Source organism: Saccostrea cucullata, unplaced genomic scaffold, assembly GCF_032062105.1.
Source record: "Saccostrea cucullata isolate Sc308-1 unplaced genomic scaffold, CSIRO_AGI_Scuc_v1 ctg498, whole genome shotgun sequence".
In the NCBI taxonomy this organism is placed as follows: domain Eukaryota; kingdom Metazoa; phylum Mollusca; class Bivalvia; order Ostreida; family Ostreidae; genus Saccostrea; species Saccostrea cuccullata.
In genome coordinates, this window is record NW_026923078.1 from 98,098 (window position 1) to 122,282 (window position 24,185).

The following is a 24,185-nucleotide window of genomic DNA, read 5'->3' on the forward strand; positions in this document are numbered from 1 at the left end:
CAGAAATAAAAAAAAGAAATACTCTGTTTACATCAGTATCATAAAATGCTTGTAGACAATAATGAATATGATGGTTTTTGCTTGATCAGAACTTGAACCCACCCCACACCCGGGTACCCCACAGGGTATTTCTTGTCATGAGTTTATTAAAAATGCTATCTTACTCATATCAAGTGTATCAATGTATTTTTTTACCCTCCATAAAATGAAACCACGCCCTCCGGTGTGATAATGTTGCCTCATGGATGGTGATATTCCAAAAAATATTTCAAGATTTTTTTCAGTGTAACCCTCAACTACATTCAATAATATGAAGAAAAGACACATTTTAGGATAAAATCTGAAATTGTTATCCCTTGAAAATGATCATTGTTGACCAAGATGTAGCTGAATCAACAGTAATTAAATTGCATTGAGAACAAAATATCGTGAAATGTGCGCGCAAAGATTCTGCGCAGTTAATAATAATTTTATTGTTACCCTTCTTGAATCTTAATGTATTTCAAACCGTTGCTGTTATGTTACTTGAAAAGGGCGGGGGCAATTGAAAGCACACAGTAGATTATTTTATTCTTATTGATAAAAAAATCTAAAGTCAAATTAAAGCACTTACACAAATGGAATGAAGTAAAAGAGAGCAAGCCAAGTATTTGTTTCAAGGAAAATTTAATCATTAAACTCTTGGTAGATACTGGTTATCAATTTCTACTTCCTAAAATTCATATGTAAAAGTATTATTAATGTTTCTTATATTTTCCCCAAATATTTTTATCCTAACAGTTATAGAAATTATAAGACTTTGGCTTTAATCTAGGAATTCACCCGCATGGTGCAGTGATTAGAGCATCTGCTCTAGAGTTGCGAAGTAAGGAGTCGATCCTTACGTCGTGGGTTCGAATCCCACTTTGGAATGTGGAGGCAGACCGGTCGGATAAGACCGTATAAACCAAGGTCCCGTGTCGCAGTAGGCGCGAAAAAGATCCCTCACTGCTTAATGGCCCTAAGTGCTGAGTATAGAACAAAATGTGCAGCTCTCCACTGGCAAGTGGTGGCGCCTCCATATGCATGAAAAATTCTCGAGAGGGACGTTAAACAATATACAATTATACTAGAAAGATTTACGTCCTTTTACTTTTCTTTTTTCAATGTTGCTCTTATTAAGAAGTGACTTTGAAAGCTAGTGTTCCAGATTGTTCACATTCTAAAGCATGCTCATGGAAACGCCGTTATCACCAGTCCCCATAAAATGGAGCTTCTATAAGTGCCGCATCAGGCATTTTACTGTTGCAAAAATGACGATATGACCTACAAGGAGAAGTTAAGTTTTTAAAAATGGGTTTAAGATATTTTGTTAAAAAGTTACATTAAGAATTTTAAAAAAGAGCACTTAAGGATATAATTCTGTCTAAACGATTCCATTTGAATTACTGTAGAAGTACTTTTTTCCGCGTGGTATTTATTTACGCTATGTACGCGGTTACAAATTTTCCGCAGAAATTTGTCCAAGCGTTCTTGATATAAATGTAATGCATAAAGTGACAGTTCTTGAAATCCGCGTAATTTTCTACCCGCGGATTTTACAGAAATTGAGATTCCGCGGAATTATTACCCCGTGTAAAAAAAGTACGTCTACAGTATTTCCATTACTATAAACATAATGCAGCTTTTGTACATGTATAGATGCATGGTGCAGTCTTTATAGAGAAAAGGGTCAATATCAATTGGCTTTTTATATAAGGTTCGCTACTTTTTACAAAAGCAATAAGCAGTAAATTTGGAGAGCAAAAAAAAAAATGTTTGAATCACACAGTTCAAATTTAAGTTCCGGAGATGCCTGAATGGAATTAAATATTTGATTTTTTTTAACTTGGAGACCTTCAGATCAAATCTTGTACATGTGATGCCAAAAATTCTGTACTCTTTATTTCAAAATGATGAATTTCTATATATATTCTAGATATTTAATCAAAATATACTCTGTGATGATGCAATTGTAACAACTCTGATATACATTGTACATGTACTTGTCTGAGAAGCTTCCTTGCAGAATTCTTTTTAAAAAAGGCTGCTTTGACTTATTTTGTATACAAACTGTGTTCCATACATTTTCTGTCTCATGAAAACTGCTGGGGTATAAATGTCCATCAGATGTTTACAAATAAAATATAAATAAACACACTTCACATTTAGAAATTTCACATACATGTATATTGTGAATAAAAACAACGTTCCATACTTTTTTGTTTACATGAATGGTAATTGCTACCATTATATATGTTTAGATGATATTTGGCCGGTGTGGAAGTCAAAACTTCACTTATTTGAAAATCAAAACATATAATTTTTTTATTTAGTTTTGATTGCATAACAAACTACAGGCTAAAACAACAATTTTAAATGCTAATTGGCTATTGTTTACAGGCTGTCTGTCAAAGACAGCTCATATAGAAAAAGTACGGTGTGCAAAAGGGTAATTCTAAATTCATATATATCCCCAATTTTAATCTTTCGATTTCCCAACTTTCCCCTGAGTGAATTTTTCTAAACTTTTTATATGTGAGTTACTAATAGCTTATCTACAAATCTGCATTAAAATAGATACTGTTGCAATTAGTTCTCATTTTTCAGTATAATGACTAGACTATTATGGAAATAAACAGATTTGAATAGGAGAAAAACTCTCGCGTTTGCCTTCCGGCCTTCCGCTAAAGTCTAGGAAGTATAAAAAATCTTCCTTAATCATTTCTAATGCAAAATTGTGCATCCAAACACCATAAATTACATATATAATCCAATTTATTCTTATTTATTATGTTAAGGTTTATTTGACACAAAATGTAAAAATGTAAACAGAGTAAGGACATTTCTTGCACCTTTGACGTCAAAGTAATGACGGTTTAGAATAGGCAACGAATAAAATGAATTTGAAGAATTTACATTTTGAACATTTATGATCATTTTTCTTCTACCCCGTTTCAGCTACCGATGGATAGCATATTCACTGATGTACTTGTTATAAACTTTTTTTCAAATTCTCCCGGTAAATCCAGGGGTCCCTACAGCTCGCTTGTTTTAGATTACTGCGTTTGAGATAAAAAAAATTATAATAATGGTTTCTATGTCTGAGATGAACCTAGGGTTAGTGAATAACTTGATTTCAGATTTTCCTTGTTCAGTTTCCGTTCCACGTTTTAGCAAAACCCATTTTTTAAAATATCAATACATCTGTTTTCACGAAAAAAAAATTTTAACGTCTCGCCGGTGCTGCAACTTCCCGTTTCCCTATAACAACATACACGAACATACACGAACATTCTCTCTCTCTCTCTCTCTCTCTCTCTCTCTCTCTCTCATCATCGGCTAGTTCTTGACAATGTAAAGAAGTATTGCAGCCAATTTAAAATTAAACAGAAGGAAATTTAAATTAGATATCTTCTTTAAATGATTGTTATTTAAAAGCACGGTTGAACGAATCTTACAGTTTGCATGACTTAAAAAGAGGGAAAAAGAAAAACAAAATGTTTGTCTGGGGTATTTTTCTTCGTTCATTAATTGACTTCTTGTCACTAAGAGACGCTTGTGAATAAAATGGTTATAATGGGTTAACCTATTGTCCAAGGATGCTTTGACGGTGTAAAGACGAATAATGACTTCGATCGAATTATAACAGGGGGTGAATTTTCACTGACAAAAATCAACCCCAGCCCAAATGGTTATTATGTGGTCATATGTGAGTCCTTTAAATAATTGAACCCCGTTGAAAGATGACCCCCTTTAGATTAATACAAAATACACATGAAAGGGAAAAATATACTGCATATTATGATAATTGTTATTCCTTTAAAGTAACAGACGAACGGTCGAACAGACAGACGGACGGAAACCTCGATCATCAATAACCTCCCACTTTCCTGTCAGATCAAAACGTGTAATAGGAGGTGCACAATGACATTTTGTAATAAAGCATCAGTGAAAGTATCAGATTTTATATGGTATATACCGTATAAGTGGAAATTTTAGCGAGACGCAAATTTAGCGATTCCTACCTAAAAACTGGTATTTTATTTTTAGCGAGAAGTAATTCTAGCGATTTTAAAATGCTACTTAAAGAAACTTTTACAAATAATAGGCTGTTAATCTTTAGCGATATTCAATCTTAGCGATGTCAGCACCCTCGCTAATGATGCCAAAATTTAATCCTCGGTAAAAATTCTACTAATACGGTATATATATATAGGAGGAGTGGCTACTCTTCAGTATTATAGAAAGAATGTCTATGTTTTGCCCTGGGCAATGCAAATGTTGTGCCCGTTCAAAAAGGTAATTAAAAGATGCACAATCTCACTAGGTAACAAAGATTCTTTGAAAGATTCATCAAAGTACTATTTGTGAAAAGAGCCGACTTTGGCCCCCTTAAAATCAACCTTTAAGAATGATACTCAGATATGTTTATTTTGTATTTATTTTGTACATGTAGAAGAGATTGTGTTAGAAATATTTCCAATATATTTTTCACATTTATATGTGAAATATCCTTTTTAGCTCACCTGAGCCAAAGGCTCAAGTGAGCTTTTCTGATGAAAATTTGTCCGTTGTCTGTCGTCGTTGTCCTTGTCGTCGTTGGCGTCGTTGTCGTTGTCGTAAACTTTTCACATTTTCATCTTCTTCTCAAGAACCACTGGGCCAATTTCAACCAAACTTGCTACAAAGTATCCTTGGGTAAAGGGGATTTAAGTTTGTTCAAATGAAGGGCCACGCCCTTTCCAAAGGGAGATAATTATGAAATATAGAAAAATAAATGCAATTTTTAAAAAATCTTCTCAAGAAGCACTAGTCCCGGAAAGATGAAACTCATGTGGAATCATCCTCAGGTAGTGTAGATTCAAGTTTGTTCAAATCATGACCCCTGGGGGTAGGGTGGGGCCAAAATGGCCGATCAAAGTTTTACATAGGAATATATAGGAAAAATCTTTAAAGAACCACTGGTCCAGGAAAGATGAAACTCATATAGAATCATCCTCAGGTAGTGTAGATTCAAGTTTGTTCAAATCATGACCCCTGGGGGTAGGGTGGGGCCAAAATGGCCGATCAAAGTATTACATAGCAATATATAGGAAAAATCTATATAAATCTTCTTCTCAAGAACCACTGGGCCAGGCAAGATGAAACTCATGTGGAATCATCCTCAGGTAGTGTAGATTCAAGTTTGTTCAAATCATGACCCCTGGGGGTAGGGTGGGGCCAAAATGGCCGATCAAAGTTTTACATAGGAATATATAGGAAAAATCTTTATAAATCTTCTTCTCAAGAACCACTGGGCCAGGAAAGATGAAACTCATATGGAATCATCCTCAGGTAGTGTAGATTCAAGTTTGTTCATATCATGACCCCTGGGGTTAGGGTGGGGCCAAAATGGCCGATCAAAATTTTACAGAGCAATATATAGGAAAAATCTTAAAAAATCTTCTTCTCAAGAACCACTGGACCAGGAAAGATGAAACTCATATGGAATCATCCTGAGGTAGTGTAGATTCAAATTTGTTCATATCATGACCCCTGGGGTTAGGGTGGGGCCAAAATGGCCGATAAAAGTTTTACAGAGCAATAAATAGGAAAAATCTTCTTCTCAAGAACCACTGGACCAGGAAAGATGAAACTCATGTGGAATCATCCTCAGGTTAGTGTAGACTCAATTTTGTTCAAATCATGACCCCCGGGGGTAGGGTGGGGCCAAAATGGCCGATCAATGTTTTACATAGGAATATACAGGAAAAATCTTCTCAAGAACCATTGAGACAGGAAAGATGAAACTTCTGTGGAATCATCCCTAGGTAGTGTAGATTCAAGTTTGTTGAAATCATGACCTCCGGCGGTAGCGTGGGGCCATAATGGCCGATAAAAGTTTTACATAGGAATATCTAGGGAAAACTTTTAAAATCTTCTTTTCAAGTACTTTAAAGCCATGCTTAGTAATATTTATAGGGAATCATCCTCAGGTAGTGTAGATTGAAGTTTGTTCTAATCATGACCCCCCGGGGGGTTAAAATTCAAGCCCCCCCCCCCACCCTTGGTAAACTTTCAGTTCTGATCTGAAGTGTGCTTTTTCTTAGCCAATTGCTCAGGTGAGCGATGTGGCCCCTGGGCCTCTTGTTTTCTTAATGTTTTTTTTTTCTTATGGGAAAAATAGAGCGCAGTGTAGAACATACATAATTTTTCTGTCAGTGATTAGTAGTGGATGGATACATCTTTGCTTAAAATATAAAGTTTGTTCTATTCTGCGCTCAATATTTTCTAGAAAAAAACTGCTTGAAAATAAGCAGTTTTATACAAAATATGCTAAATTCGCGGGAAAATGTGAATTTTATGGTGTCATATTTTGAATTAGTGGCATTTTGATCAAATTGAAAATTGCCAATAAAAATCACACGTATTGACGTGCAAATTAACACTTTATATAAAGTAAAAGTAAGATATTCATTTTAAGGGGCCATTTGAGACGCTTATCATATATAATAGCTCTTTCAGTTAGTAGTATGAGAGGAGTTGCGGATAAGAGATGGTTACCAAAAGGTAACAGACAGACGTACAGCTAAACGGACGGATGGATGAACATCCCGATAACTATATACCCTCCCGCTTTACAAACTGGGGTATTATTATATATAATTTTGCTGCATTTGTCTGTCCTGGTGATGATTTTCCAAGGTTGAGTTGCTCCTTTGGGCTCGATAAATCTTTTACTAATTTAGATTCAGAATCATCACTTTCACATCAAAATAGATATGATTGTATAATTTCCATGAGATAAACATACATGTACATGTATAATCTATTTTTTTCTAATTTATCTCAGCAGATAATTTTGGCAAATGAGTCTTTTCATTTATTTTTATTTTTATCCCTTCACCCCCAAAAATTTAAACTTTAATTCACAAGGGGTCATTATTCTACGAGGGTCATTTTTCTTCACGTTGGCTATGCAAAGTTTTAGAATGGTGACACTTTTTCTATGAGCACAAGGGTCATTTGTCGACGTCAAATAATGCTCCCCGGTTATTATTCTATTGGGAGTAACTATTCAATTTTACAATGGCCGTTGTAAAACTTACCTGAGATTTATACACAAGTGAAAGCACAAAATCTCTGAATAGAAAACGTTGTGGTCGGGGAACAACACTCATTATTTCTTCATCATAGAATAGAATCCTAAGCTTCACTTTTCTTTCTAGAAATGGTCTTATCTACAAAAATATTATATTTCTGTGTTTTTAAACTGAATACATCAATGACCTAATACATCAGTTTAGATAACTTAAACCCCTCTATAGGCACTGTTATGAGTAAAAATAGGGAGGGGGGATATTAAGTCAGAGGAACAAACATCTGGTACTTATTCTTTGTCATGTAATCTATATTTACTGGCAAATATATCATAAAGGGAACAACGTGCACCCACCCACCTCCCGGTAACCTGCCAAATCTTTCGACAATAATTTCAAATCAATGTATTTATAATTATCATAATTATTCTCATTTTTACAATGTTAAGTTTAACATAATTAAATCATTATGCTTTTCAAAACTAATCATTTTATAAGAGATGTTTTTGTAAAATTTCCTTCTACATATCTAAATATCATATATTTGTCTGATGCACTAGGCATCCACTTTGATTTTGATAACCCACAGCTGTATGTTCACTTCTTTAAACTCTTCCTTGTAATGCGTATTTTCGCGCAATTTGAGGATGTCGAATTAAAAAGAGAAAAGAATAGGTTTTTATGGAAAATGACGATATCTCTTTCGTACATGGAAAATTTGGCAAGATATGTTTTAATTTACCATTTGACTTTGATATATTTCTATCTTTTTCATGAGATTACTCAAAGGTAAGATTTGATGCTTTTGTCCATGTACAGTTTAAAGGCCGGGGGCGACCTAGATTTTTTGCCACCTGGTAAAATAGGCGGTGCTTATCTCCATCACTGTCAGTGCTGCTGATAAGAACTGCACTGAGCTGAGTCAGCTTTGTTTACAAATAACCAACAGTGGGAATTCCATTTCATTTTGTGTGTAAATATAAATAAAGAAGTAAAATCTGCGTGTACTGCAAATCTCTAATTCAAGTTTAATTAAGTATACAACATTTACTTATTAACACATAAATGCAGTGTATAAACAGTTAAGATTTTGCAGATAATCAGGACAAAAGTTTCAAACTAATTACATGTAAATAATGGAGTTTGATTTAAAGTTCTTACAATTTGGGATATTTACACATGTCTCCTTCAAATAAAATCAATAACATCAGTTTCCTCTTTTAGCTTTGAAGACACTCTTCACATATCGTGTCCAAATATTTTTCCTAAATGAGAAAGTTAATTTTTTGTAGTTCTTTTTACCCTTAGCACTTCTTGGCATTCGGTGGTTTGGTCTCCAAACAGATGTATAATCTCTGTCCACGTTTTCATTCCAATGACATACGGCCAAATTGGATCTTGCTCTGTACATGTCATCAGAAAATGATATTCTTTTGTCCTGGTATACATTCATGACATTGTTGAAGCTTTCAACATAAAATGTATCATGACATAAAATGTAATCCTGTGGATGCTTATAAACAATAGAATTTTTTACGACTCCTAGCAACAACTTCTCGGCACACGGGTTAGAAATAACTTTCCGAGATATTTCATAGTTAGGATCCATTTTGCACCTGGAGGACGAATGACAATTTGAGTGATTGTTCTTGTAATGTTCTACTATGTTCAATAGATGTGCTTGAAGTTTTGTGGTATCTTCATCACAGTTTCTAATGGCCCAGTGAAAGTGAGTGCACACTGGCTCCACTTTGTCATCAAGTTGAGATGACCAGGTTTTTCCCTCAAGATATGCTGGCCCAGAAGATACTTTTTTCAAAGAGGACTTAACTGATTTGACTGCATGCCAGGTGTCATTTTGATTTGTAGACTCACATTCCTCACGGATATATTTATTAATCGACAGATTCCTGTCATGAGTATGAATTCCTACAGCTACATTTTGATCTTTCAAATGTTGGTATATTCTTTCCGTTCCGAGTTTTTCATGCCGTTGTGACACTTGATCATCAGATTTTGTTATGTGTTGACATGATAAAACTTTGTGCGTATTGTCCCCAATAGCCACTACACTGGAATCTTTGGCATTTTTGCGCCAGCCATGTCGTGCATCAGTCATTATATTTATACTTTCGAGATCTTCATATGATGCCACTTCCTCCAGAGTTGCTGTGTAGATGGAGTCTTCATACTCCTTTTGAATGTGTTTTTTAGATTGATTAAAAAACTTTTGCCTATCCTGTTTTGATATTTTTCCAATACCTGCTCCATCGGCAAATCTAGTGTAGTGTGATGGAAGCATCCCGCTGCATAATAAAGAATGGGTGACACGGTTATTTACCAAATATTCATTATTGGGCAAATAAGGAGATGATGACCACAGAAACGTACAGTACCGACCAGACCCAACCTGACACCCAAGCAGTCCCAGAAAGCAGTCCCCGGGACTGCTTTGGGACCGCTCTGGGACTGCTGTGGGACCGCTGTGGGACTGCTATGGGACTGCTCTGGGACTGCTCTAAAAAGCAGACCCAGCAGTCCCAGCAGTCCCAGCTGTCCCTGGGACTGCTTTCTGGGACTGCTTTGTTCACTCATGTGTGAAAAAAGGTTCTGAGTGACATGATAGCTCCGCCCCCTTGTGTATTCTGAATTTGCAGGCCCCCTGTTGTTTTGTTTACTTGCAGCAGAGATGAGTTTAATCTGTTTAAAAAGCAAGGATTTATTACAATCTTTTAATAAGTAGAGATTATTATAGTTAATTAATATTTACCTAGACTGTATATTTACACAAATGTGGTTTAGAAAATTTTTTTTTAAAAATAAAGTTGTAAAATAAGGAATTTAGGAGAATATTAATTTTTTTTCTCCTAAATATAAGATAAGGTTTAGGAGAAAAAATATCAACATGTAGGCCTTTTTATTACGGGGGTATTTAATGTAAAATTAAATACTAAAAATTTTGAATTGCTACTATTTAAAAATAATTATTACACTTAAATAAAAGATTTTTAATTGAAAAAGGAACATGTTTTTAACCCTCAAATAGAAAACCTCACAATTTATTAAATGACCATAAAATAAAATTAATAAATTAATGCTACCATTCTTCCGTAACATAAACAATGTGGATAATCACTGGGGAAATTATTTCTGAATTACTGGTAGTTTTTAATTTATAAACAAGTTATTAAAAGAGTACATTAATTTTAAAAATAAACAGTTGAAAATACCGGGAATTGTGATTTATTTCTTTTTTGTTTTGCTTCTGTTTACCTGGCCGATTAATGTGTATAAAAATGGTATCAACACTCGCGGTTTTAATCGCCTTTGGGCAGAAAATCAATTCATGTTATTTGTGTATATATATCAGTGTTTCACATCATTGAACCTGCTGGTCAACAATGACCCTAATTTCAATCTATGTAAAGCAGAAATAAAATTGAGAAATGAAATGTGTATGAATTTCTTTCAGGATTAATTAATTTTGAACATAATCTGAGGGTTCCATTCTGGTGATTTACAGATATACACTCTAACATTTACAAATAATAAAGCACTTAAAACTTAAAGCACAGTATTATAGAGATAGAGAAATTTAAAATAATTAAATTGACATGAAAGTAAAAATAATCATGACTGAAAAATAATACTGGGCAAAATTAACAAAGATTTTTTTTAAAAGCCCCAATACTTAAGAAAATTTATTAGAGTATCCCGATAGTATGGAAATCGGCCATATAACGATAAGATCTATTTAAAGCTTGTTCTGGTGGAAAATAAATAATTCACGTTTAATTTTCTGTAGAAAAAATTAATATGGGAAACAGTATCAATCAAAGAAAATAAAGAAATGGAATTATTTATATACCAGATAATTTTGATTAATTTTAATTAATAGATAATAAATTTTAATTTTAATGAATTTTAATTTGGGACTGCTCTGGTGTAATATTCATGTTCAGTTTAATTTTATACATGTAGGTGTGAAAGCCTTCTTCCTTTGATAAATATTATTTCAAATTGGTTCTCTGCGCGTACTGTTAATAAATGACCTTCGCATTCATGTAAGGATTCCTGGCATACTACCCAGAATCAATTTCAACTGCCTTTTATAATCCCATTGTTTATTGGAAATCTCATTTCTGAGTTAGCTCCGCCCATTACATTAATAAACCCCGCCCTCTGGGACTGCTTTCTGGGACTGCTGGGACTGCTCTCTGGGACCGCTGGGACTGCTGGGACCGCTCTGGGACTGCTGTGGGACTGCTGTGGGACTGCTGTGGGACTGCTTTAGCAGTCCCAGAAAGCAGTCCCCGGGACTGCTCTGGGACTGCTTTGTGTCAGGTTGGGTCTGGTCGGTACTGTATGCCTACACCCCTCTTCCTCGCATTGAAATTTGGTTGACATTACATGTCCTCTTTGTTGCACTTTCTTCATTTTTAAATTCCTTGAACAATTTTGACCATGGTATTCCGCAATTTCCACCAGTCTCCTCAAAGATTCTTCAGCACACAAGAAGAGTTTTTGATTTACATCCTTTTTCTGAACTTTTATGTAAGGACTAGGAGCTGGAGATTTTTCTTGGGCAGACTGTGCAACATCACCTTGGATGTCGTGTTCCTCATTTCTTTTCTCACTCCAAAGAGAAAAGAGATATTCAATGACTTGTAGATTTCCAACATGTTTGTTCAGTTTGCCCTCTAATTCACTCCTTAGTTTTTGCAAATTTTCCAAAACACTGGTTTTCTTACTTTCATCTCCCGATAATTCAGTTCTGAAACTTGGTGTTCTCTTTCGTTTTTTCGGTGGACTAGACATATTCACTTTCATTCGCTATCTTTGTTTTGAGGTTTTTGGTTTTTACAAATAAATGTACAAGATACTAATTCTTGGAATATACTATTATTCTTTATAAAGGGGCGTTGGTTTACAAACATGCATAATTTTTTTCTTTAACTCAACAAATGATGCTGAATTGCATATATGAACACTTTATAAAAAGCCTGTATTTTTTTTTTGAACATTTTAAAAAAAAACAACTTAATTTTTAGATATCTACATCCAAGAAGCTATGTATATGCAATCTTGACACCCCTCACATAAAAATGGTCAGACTTGACACCTAATCCTATCTGTAGTTAGCACTTCCCCGCCAAAATCCTGATCTAGCATCTGACAATGACATAATCTGACCTTTCACTGCAGAGATGCAGAGGCACATTAGGGTTTCCTAATAAAGTTCTTTTTAAAATTTATCTATCTTAAAACATTTTAATTAAAAAATAATGATAATGAAGAGTATGTTAAACATTATAATACATTTGTGCAGCTCTATGCACACATATGTGGTTTGTTTCTCTTTCTGCATGTAAGTATTAAATGTATCCCGTATGGTCCTTTTGAAATGGTTGGGCTTTCCAGTGTTACATGTGTAAATGTGTAGCCATCTTGGAATTTGCTGAGTACAACATGGAGGAAACAGAAGAGAAATCTATTTTAGCTATTGAAGTAACAGAAACTCAGGGAGAAACAATACGCCATCTATTTGCACACCATGAGTGGGAATTCAATGAGGTTCCAATTGAGGACAATGTAAACCAGGTCCAAGAGGAGCAGAACAATGATGATGTTGCTGATTTTGTTATAAATCAGAACGATGAAGAAGAGGAATGTATCCATTGTCTATGCCGTCCATGCATAACATCGGAAACCTACCGACAAATGTGGTGGTTAGAGGATCCGGAGGCACCAAACAGAAGTAATTCTCAGAGGAGAAAGGACAAATACAAAAGATTCTGGACTATGTTGTTCCATAGAAATGTATGGAAGGATCCGAGATATATTCAGAGGAAAAGAAATGCCCTACAACAGGATCCGCGGAGAAAAAATTACATTTATCACAGGAGGGACCTTATGCCAAAATGTGTTGTGACCGTTGTGAGACATTGGCTACCTAATCCCAATGATCAGCCATACATGGGACATATGTGGGAGTGATTAGGAACTCAAACCTGTGTTAAAATATTTCTTTTGACTTGTGAATATTTTATTTTCATATAATTAAGTGACTGGAATATACTTAAATATATTAGTTGAGCTATCTTATCACTTGTTCACCTAAGGTTTGTATGAAAAAATATTAATACAGTAACTGTACATGTGTGTTTATTTTTCAAAACCTGTGTATTTACTATTCATTGACAAAATAAAATGTTTTTCAGTCATTTTTTCTCTATAAATTATAAAAATCACTAGTGAAAACTATTTATAGTATAGTAATACCACGCAGAGCATGTGCTGCAGCACATGGCTACAGCCACTTCCTGTGTAAACAAAACACTGGTTATCTCCGCCTACTTTGTCAATCACTGAGAAGAAATTCAAAATTCAGTGCAGCTTCAGAACTTTATTCCTAAATTACTCAAGATATAATTTTTTTTCAACTATGAAAGATGGACACTTTATTCACAATCAAGGTGGCTGCTTCCATGCCAAAAATTAGAATTTAATATGATCAAAAAGAGCATATTTTCTCAAAAATGCTTCTCAAATCTGAAAGCTGCATAGAAAGTTGAATTTCCCCAACATTTTTCGATTGGCTGCCTTTTATATCCGGGCCCCGGCCTTTAAATTACATGTATCTAAAGACAGGTCAATTTAAACTTCATTGTCTAATTAAAAAGGCTTTATTGTATTTAACCATAAAAGCCATTTAAAATATGTATTTGAGCAAATATATATAATATTTATTCCTCATTTAAGGAAAAATACAACTGTTTATGCGGCAGTTATTAAAGGTAAGTAACAAATTAAAATCTGAAAATATTTTCAAAAAATATCCGATCTTGTATATTTTTGTACATGTATCATTAATTATTATCTTGTGATTTATAAACTGCATTAAAATTATTTTAAAGATTGCAAACACCAAACACTTTGATATTGGTGAGTCCTATATAATATCATCTCGGGTTATATTTCAAATACAAGACTTAGTACATGTATTCTAGTTTCTTTTACAAATATCTTGTAATGTGCCTAAAATTTTAAGATACGTTTCAAACTAGTAATACTTCAGTCACACGTTCGGAAAAAAGTTGGTAATATTGAGAAACGTTTCGAATGGCTTTTCTTGTAACCAGAAAAAATAATCCTCGCTCGCCAAATATCTGTGCTCAGAAGATCGTTGCTTCGAACCATTACCGCGACTGAACTACGAAACTGTTCTTAGCCCAGTGCTCATCACTATGAGATGAAAGTTGTGGGTTCTTTGGATGAAACCTTAAACCGGAGTTCCATTGTCACGTCAGGTATTACCGATAAAGATCCCTTAACTGCTCAATAAGCTGCAGAACTGTAGCTCTCTACTTGAGAAATTCGGACAGATAAAGCAGAGAGCTACAGATCTAAATGTTGTAAAATCCTTCGATTTACGCCGACGATTTTTTGTCGCTCACTTTGGGTATTTTGCTTGTATATTCTACTTTCCTCGGCTTTAGACATGAATTATTTTTAATAATTCATCATATATTTAACTTCAATTCCGGATAATTTACTTACCTTTCAACACTAACAAGTAGTTGTTTGTGGTTACGGACGTCGAAATGGAACTCTTTTAAACCGACATTACAAAACTATTCAAATGACTGTTTTGGACCGTTAAAGAATAAATATAAAGTATCAAAAATAAGAGTTAGATATTTGATAAATTATAGGATACCATTCTAAAAACAAGAGAAGGCTTAAACTACACGAAATAAATATCTAAAGCAGCAAAAAAAATATCGTCGGCGTAAATCGAAGGTTTTTACAACGCTTAGATCTGTAGCTGTCTGCTTATCTGTACGAATTTTCTCAAGCAGAGAGCTACAATTCTGCAACTACATATGTACTGCTCAATAACATTGGTGCAAAACAAAGATCTAAATTTGAAGCCCTCCACAGGCATGTGGTGGCATCTCTTTGTGAGATTGACTGATTGATTGATTAATATTGTTTTACATCCCATTCGAGAATTCTTCACTCATATAGCGACGTCACAATAAACCGGTGAAGGGCTACAAATTTTGACCTTTACTCGGCACTTAGGGCCATTGAGCAGTGAGGGTTCTTAATCGTGCCAACCTGCCATGACACGGGACCTCGGTATTTAAGGTCTCATTCGAAGGACCCGCAACTTTCACATCAAGTGCCAAGAGCATGGCGAAGGAACAATTTCTACCTTTTTTATCGACTTGGACTGGTCGCAAATTCACGACCTCTCGATCAGGCAGAAAGCGCTCTACCGACTGAGCTACAGTGAACGGTTCTCTTTGTGAGAGAAAATTTTTTAATGGGACCTAAAACAGCGAACAATCTATTTATCAATCGCTCCTCATGCATGTCATTCTGTTAAGGCATGAGGTTCTGTTAACCATTTTATTATTTTACACTGTGTGTATTGACTACTTTTTTTCAATTATTATTTGTTAGATTGCGACCCTGGTTTTACAGGACGAGATTGTGATATTCCTTGTCCTTATCCAGGGTTTGGGAAAGGATGCCAGGAAACGTGTAATTGCAGAGAGGAATACTGTGATAGGGAACATGGATGCCAAGGTAAGTTTGTACAACAATGCTTAATCCATAGTCAAGAAAAAGTTTTTAAGGCTGATATCAACACAATTAATTTTGGCTTTATTAATACTGCTGGTCATTGACGTCAAACGTCGCTTGAATTTTGAAACAATGGGACCTTAAAATATAAAACACGTATTTTAAAAATATTGAATAAATGGTTAATTTACTTGCTCTGTAAACTTTGTTGTATTTTTATTTATTGATTACTATTTTGTAGATGGTTCTCAAACTCTTTCTCCAACATCGATAACAGGCACCAGTAAGCTGTATTTCAAAACAAGGAATATTTCCAGTAAGCATTCATTTTTTAAATGCTTCTATATATTTCAAGTTATAATTTTTTTGAAACCCGCTTTTAAGATATGTTTTAAAGTTTTATAATCTTTAAGATCACAAGAAATTACAAAGTTAAAAATATAACCAATTCATTTTATTCAAAAGATTATACATGTACTTAAAAAATATTTAGAACTTGTAAAGAAAATATCTTCATAACAAATGTCACTTTTTTCTCTATTATCAAAGTCCCGGTAGAACACTTCTAATTTATGTTTGTTATTCTTTCAAGTATGTCAAACTGGGTTCTTTGGAATCAAATGTGAAGATAAATGTCGATACCCAAGTTATGGCCACAATTGTCAACAACAATGTATGTGCAGAGAGGGCCTGTGCAATCATGTCTCTGGATGTCAAACAAATGGTAAGTACATATAATTTCACATTGGAAACACTTAAATGTTAATATCTTACATGTACTTAAACATATTGTCAAATGAGTGTTAAAGCAGAACAACCATCTCCGATGTTGGATCACACAACTGTTTCTTTGACTAAGTATAAGTTAGCAAAATATTAAAATGAAAATTATATAAACAAACAACTTTAATAGGTTCTACTTTAATCGATAGTGTAAATCACACAAACCCGATCCTTCATAATAAACCTATTTGTCTGCAGTTTGATATGATTTAGAAATTGTTCAGATAATAAATCAAACTGAAAGAGAGTGAGTTTGGTTATTTAATCATTTGATGCTCAACGTTTCATATGCTGTTGCTAATAGTATATTGCTAGATATAAGTAAACTTCGTTTTCACTAAGTTAAGTTGTTTGTTTGTATGTGTAAAAATGTGGAATTAACAAACAGTGATCGATCTTTTAAAACAACATACATGTATAAACAGTAAATGTCTATGTTGAACTTACTACGGAAACTTGCACAATTTTCATCAGTTGTTTTTGATTTTTATGAAGCAGAATTTAATTTTTAGAGGTATACAAAAAAGAACTTTTTTTAAATTTCTTTTTCGTTAATTTTTTTATAAACCAAGTTAAATAAATAGAAATGTACATGTATCAGGCTGTAATGTGATTAAATTTTATTCCATGCAATTATGTTTTAAAAAATGGTTACTTTTAGCATTCTTGAGCAGAATTTCATAAAGTGACTAGTTTACGAAACAAAGAATCAAAGCAAAGTAATCTAAAATTGATGTATATTTACATACACTTTCATTGATGTATTTCAAACCCAGATGTGAGCACTGGTAAAAATGCCCTCAATACTACCTCTGGATTTATTGGATTCACTAAATTTGATACTGTTTTGACTACAGGTAAGCCTTAAAAATACTGTGAGAACAAACATAATTTACTTATTCTTTTAGCATTGTGTCGCAAAATAAAAGTATATTATACATTATTGAATTTAATTGTTTTAAAAGCCAAAACTCACTTTCAAATAGGAAAAACCAAATCTTGTAAAAATAAATTAATTAATTGTAATAATCATCATCATTCAAAAAAGATTTGTCTTTCTTTTCACTGCATAACGATTGTGCATCCCGTTGCAAAATCACATCTTAAAAAGTTTCTTTAATCATTTTCATTGAAAATGCGATGCATACAATGTACAAAAAGTGTACTTATATCAAAGAAATAATACTCATTTTGTCTTGTATATACTTGCATGTAGTTCTTGCGATACACTACATCCAGTGAACATTTTGGCGCAATATTATGAAGTAATTCATATTTATTGTTCACAATTTAAAACAATAATTCCTAAAAATACTTCGGAGGAGGGGAATATGTTCATAAGTATTATATATGCTAAAAATAAATACAATATCATCAAATAAAGGTTTTTTAAAAAAACAAAAAAATAAAGAACGTACACAGGACTGCGTATCTTTACAAATAGAAACAAAAAAATTAAACGGTTTTGCTTTTGATTGCACCCTGTTTTTATGAAATTTAATGGGATATTGAAACGCCTTTACGAAAGAAGAAGACACTTGCTGTGGCCTTCAACTCGACATTTAGATATATTGACGACGTATTGTCAAGTAAGAATTATGATAATTTTCATTCCAATGTCGATACGGTATATTCTGGTGAGTTTGAGATAAAAGATACCACAGAGTCGGACACATCTGTTTCATACTTGGATATTTTACTTGAAAAAGACGTTAATGATAATCTAACAACCAAGCTATATGATAAACGTGATGAACTTTTCTATCGTCAACTTCCCTTCCTTATACAGCGATATACATTCATCACATGCATACGGCATGTATATATCTTAGTTGATTTGATACGCATAAGCATGCTCTACGTATGAACAATTTATAAAACGAGGTAATTTCTTGACAAGCAGGTTGATGAAACAAGAATATCAGCAGTCTCGTTTTAAGTCATCATTTAGTAAGTTCTTAGTCGATACAATGACCTTGTCAGCAAATACGATTTATCATAGAGTCAAATGCTTACTGACGTTTTTCATACTAAATGTTAGTCCATTTTTATACATTTAACCCCCTTCCCCGCAGTCACGCATTTTAACGCATATACCATTTCTTATCTCTAACGCAAAATCACGCATATACCGTTTCCCCGCAATCACGCATTTTCACGCACTTTAAAAAGTTCATTTTATATTCAATTTATTGCAAAATTCCTTTTATTTTATACTTGCTTTAAACTCATAAAATAAGAAAAGTAATTTTCTTATTAAAATATTACATCATACTATTTTTACGCTAACTTTAGAAAAACTTGTACCATACTACGTGTGCTCCTTGTCAAGATGGGGAAATAACGGAAAAATCTGTTGTCAATTCAGTTTATAAATAATGGATTAACAATTGGTTTGTGTGTGACCGGTCAGTAGGGAATGCTCACTCCTCCATTTCACATGGTCCGTGTTTGCTCTGCCCCTATTTTGTATTGTTTTGTGGACTTTTAAATTGAATACTGTTCATTATCGTTTTATCCTTCTTCATCTAGCTTTATCTTCATTGTTCAATTTTTGTTCAAGACCAGAAACACTGTGACAATCATGGCTTAGGATTCAACAAAACGTTTGTTTCATAGTCGGTAGTTTTATGGTTTTCTTCTTGATCACAAGAAATCTTAAATCGACAAGCGGTCCTTTACCAGGCGATCTGCATATTAGGATTGAAAATGAATTTGTATTGAGTTCCCTTACTACTACAGACCATAGCATGCTTACAGCCTAAGTGCTGAATAAAAATTCCATATAAATTAAATGAATGTTAACAACACTATTCAATTTTTTAAAGAAACGTAATTATCTCAAATCCCTCACACTATACAATTCAAGTCAATCTTTGCTTAATCAGCTAACGCTTTTTTATTTTACTCTTTATCTTTGCTTAATAGAGCTAAAACACGAAAGCGAGAATATGGATGCTATACATGAAAACAAGAAGACGACTAGCACACATTTCTCCAGTAGTATGCGACAAAGTATACTTGTCCTTGGAATTCTTGCATCCTTTCTGTTCATTCTGTATGTCTGTACATTTGTGATGTCATCATATGGACGATTCGGTGCTCATCAAGACAGAGAGTTAATCCTTGAAATAAACCACGATCCGATAAATGACTATGAAAACCAGTAGTTGAAAATAAAATGTAATATATATCTTGGATATACTGAAAAAAGACGCATAATCATTATATAGTTTTGATATACAACTTCACCAAAATAATTCTTTTTTTATACACGTATCTTGTCTGGATATAATATTTTGAAGAATTGTAAATACTAGCAGCTATTATAATTTTTATATACATGTATTTTCTCTGTTTATGTTTTTAAAAGCAAAGTAGAACTTTCTTGTCTTAAAAAGAAGTGTGTGTTTCAGGAAAAATACTATTCCTGTATCTGCAAAATTCATCGAGAAACAATTTCTTATATTAATGTAGATATTTTTCCTTAATCGAATGATATAAAGTATAATCTATTACAAAATTTTAAGGGGGATCACCTAATTAACAATGCAGCATAAAACATGTACATAGGTCAAAGATACAAGTGTGATCCCCGTGAGACTGACTAGGAACTTTCATGCAGTGAAAATATCAGAGTACATGTACATATGCATAAAATATAAATGAGTTCATCCTTGGAGGCGACCAGACGATTTCTCCACACGCCCTCAAGCAGTGAGGAATTGACACCAAACAAGGGTAAAATTTAAAGAAAACAACATTACCAAGACAGTTAATTACAGTTATTTACAGTATTATTTTCTTGTTTAATCAATACTGAAACGTGAAGTACACACATGTGTTTAGATGTTTTTGAGACAAAATGTTCATGATAACTAACAATACTGATGCACCAAAGTCATTAAATGTCTACTGTGAGTTGTTCAAGTGTGGAATGCTTCGCCAGCAATGAAAAAAATACTGTAAATAATGTTTAGTATATTTGTAAAATTACAAAGGTATTTCATAGGGAATGTAACTATGAGATATGCAGCTATCCGCTGAACAAGCCCCTTGGTTTGAAGACGGATTTCATAATCTATGATAATATCGCAAAAGAAATAGGGCAAAACTATGTGAGCAGACTATTAAGGATGAAAATTTTCTGGTAGCCAACCGCTAAAACCAGTACAAAAAGGAAGGAGTAAAATGAACTAAACGTCAAAAAGCTTGACTCATGTATACTATACAGATAAAAAGAGCAGCCAACCGCTGAAATCGGGAAAGGAGTTTGAGAAAGAGTTATCTAGCCATCCACAGAAAGGAAAATGAGCAGCTAAAAGCTGAACTTAGTAGGATTTGGTAGGTTTGTAAGGTTATATATCAAATTGGTCGAGGTCAACGAATACATGTAAGACTAACTTGCATAGCTGTTGGCTTAAACGGCGTGTGACCGATTCCCCACTCAAAAATTGATAAAGAGGCAAAGAATTGTGAGCAAAGTGAGTAGTGTAATCATACAATGCCTTAAATTTTTGATATACTACTTCACCAAAATTATTCTTTTTTACACCTTGTTTGGATATTTTTTTAACTATTGTAAATACTAGCATCTATTATAATGTTAATATACATGTATTTTTCTCTGCTTATGTTTTTGAAAGCAAACGTTTCAAAATGTTCAGCTCAATACTGTAGAACTTTTTTTCTATTAAAAATAAGTGTGTGATTCAGAAAAAATACTATTCCTGTATCAGCAAAATTAATGCCATGGAGAAACAATTTTTAATATTTATGTACATATTTTTTTTCTTAAATAAACAGAAATCCTTTTAAATAACAACTTCGGAGTATGTATTTATGTGTACAATCAGAAACTAGGTATCACTGATTATAAATCTCAGCTTTAATTTATCGCGAGGAATAACTGAATCCCGTGTTTTAAAGTCATACACGTTGATTTTATTTATTATAGTAAGATTTTGTGATTTCTTGAAAATGTTTAGGTATCCACGTCTGATTTACAGATCTTGTCATATATATTGTTGTCAAATCGAAACATTTCCCCATACATGTATATATTTCATGCAAAAATACTCATTGAATCTGCATGCAGTATAAATATAGCATCCCTTTTGAAGAGGAAATTCTTCAAAAGCATTTATTAGTTTTAGTTTTATTTTAAGTTCCAAAAAACTTTATTGAATTTGAATAAATATAGCTATCCTAGTTACAGACAAATAAACATACATATAAACTTTTTCAGCCTTAAACGAATGCACTAGCAAGCCTCTTATTTACTCTTTCATCAAGTAATAATAATATTAGTGAAGGGGACTCTTCAGGAGATTTTAATAACATTACAAATAGTAAATAGTTCCCAGGCATAAAGGTTTTGAGATATTACATAATTTCTGTTTTTATTTAAAACATTAAGAATCTGTAACTCTGACGGCAATTTATGTTTCAAGACCGACGTCCTCTTACAAAATGCGTGCATAATAAATATTATATATTATATTATTTTACGAATATGAAGGCAAATAAACTTGTGTTGTAATTGCCGATTTCTTCGTCTTCGTCGCTGCTATTTTACAATGTTTACATGTTTTTCAGATGTCAGATTTCTTTTTTTCAAATTAACAAGGGTTGATGTTCGATTTCATACCGAAAAATTCGTAGCCTGGTCGTCCATAACCAGAAAATTTAGTTTGTATAGAATATAAAGTTTGAAACAATATGTAAACTGTGTTTGTAAGGAAAGTAATAGGCTTTTAATTTCCAATTATTTAGAAAAATGTAATATATCTTTAAAGTTTTCTCTAGTCAAATTCCAATATTGTAATATACAAAAAAAACTCTAATATTCCACGTGTCCGAGGACAAGAGGCTGTTCTACAATCGAAATAGTTATGAAAAATCAAGACATTGACAAATGAATTGATGTAACAAGTATATCATAAAAACACTTTTGTTTTCATTAAACATTTTGCAAATTTTATCGTAAATACAATGTCCTTGACAACAAACACAAACATTAAATTGGATGTGATGCTACTTAACCTTTTCAAATGAGTCCCCGTTGAATCCTCGGTGTTGCAAGTATCTACACCGTGTATTACTATGTTTTCTTGTTTATATATTTTCTATATTGATTACTGTTTGTTATCCTCATTTTTTTTTTTATCAATCTACTTTCTTTTTGAGTAATCTGCAAATTGAACAAATTTAAGTATGGCAAAACTCAGGAAAACAGTATCACAAAAATCCGCAAAACAAACCATTATTTATTTAGAATCATTTAACTAGATTTTATAAGATTGCATCTTTTAACTTTAGTTAAGGTCGTGTCACACCAAGCTGCGTTCACACGGAGTCATTATGGCGTTGTTAAATACTTTAAATCGCCGTGGAATCGCAGGGAAATTGCACAAATTTCTGTAGAATTTTCACAATGTGAAGATGTCACGGCGTCCTTAAGGCGACGGAAACGATTCTACTGCGATCTCATGGCTTTCTACTGCGTTCCCACGGAGGTCTCTCGGCGATTGACTGCGCTTTTGTGGAGTTTTCACAGCCTGTTAGGAGTTCTCACCTCGTGTTCACGGCGTTCACAATACGTTCGCAATGCATTTTATACCCATTGATATAGTGATATACATATTCAGAAGGAATGCAAAACATTTTTGTTTAACGATTCAAGTTACACGATGAAAAGACTTCTAGTCATGCCAAGAAATATTGTTAGTAATTTAAAATGTTCTATTTGAATAATTTAGTACCAAATTATTAATAGTTTCATGATTAAACTCCTTTTTTCAATATTATTGGTTTAGATATGTTGTTAAATTTTCATTGATTTCATTATGAATGTAAAAAAAAACACACACTGAAAAGTTGCTACAAAATTTTAGTGAAACAACAGAACAGGTTCTGGTGTAATTTTCTCTTCCATGTTTACTTTAATGCTCCTAGTGCAACAAATACATTAGAATTATTGCTGATCGAATATGATGCCATTGCTCTTGTTTTGGGAGCTGGCTGACAACGCCGTGAAAGCGCATTGTGATCGCCAACAGACGCTGTAGAAATGCCAAGGAAGCGCAACGATCGCAGTGACAACTCCGTGTTGTTGTGTAATCGCTGTTAAAGAGATACTAAAACGATTAATCTCATTACAGTCACCGTAAAGGCGTGAAAGAAACGCAGTGACATCTCCAAGGACTCCGCGACTTCTCTGCGATGCTACGGCGATCACACTACCTTTCTACTGCGATCTTATCAAACCGCAATCACATGACGCGTACTATGTGCATGCCCAAAGTGATCGCCGTCCCCTGGCGTTCTAGGAGTCCCTACGCGACCCTACCGCGTTCAGTGGTGATTTCGCCGCGCTGTCACGGCGCTGTAGGAGACTCTACTGCGATCACTTCTGCGTTTTGCATGTTTTTCTAGACGCCGTGCGATCGCCGTGAGGACGCAGACCCAGTGTGACAGGGGTTTTAGCAATTGTCTTAAACTTGGAGTATATGGGCAGTACGAAACAAAACTAAAATCATTAATTTATCCACGTGCACGCGTGAAAAAAAAACCCCTGTCGCACTCTTCCAGTTAATTTCATAAAAACGAATACATAAATTTTCTGTTTGTTGTATTTTCTTAAATTTTCCTTTTTTGTATTGCTAGAGCTGTCTCTTTGTATCATGGGCTGTGAATTTACAGTAT

At 33.7% G+C, this 24,185-nt stretch overlaps 1 protein-coding gene across 1 annotated transcript in view; it reads left to right on the top strand.

The window, feature by feature from the left end:
* The window catches only part of LOC134263115 (cell death abnormality protein 1-like), a 76,292-nt gene that overhangs the window by 15,335 nt on the left and 36,772 nt on the right, over nt 1-24,185 (top strand). The window lies entirely within an intron of this gene.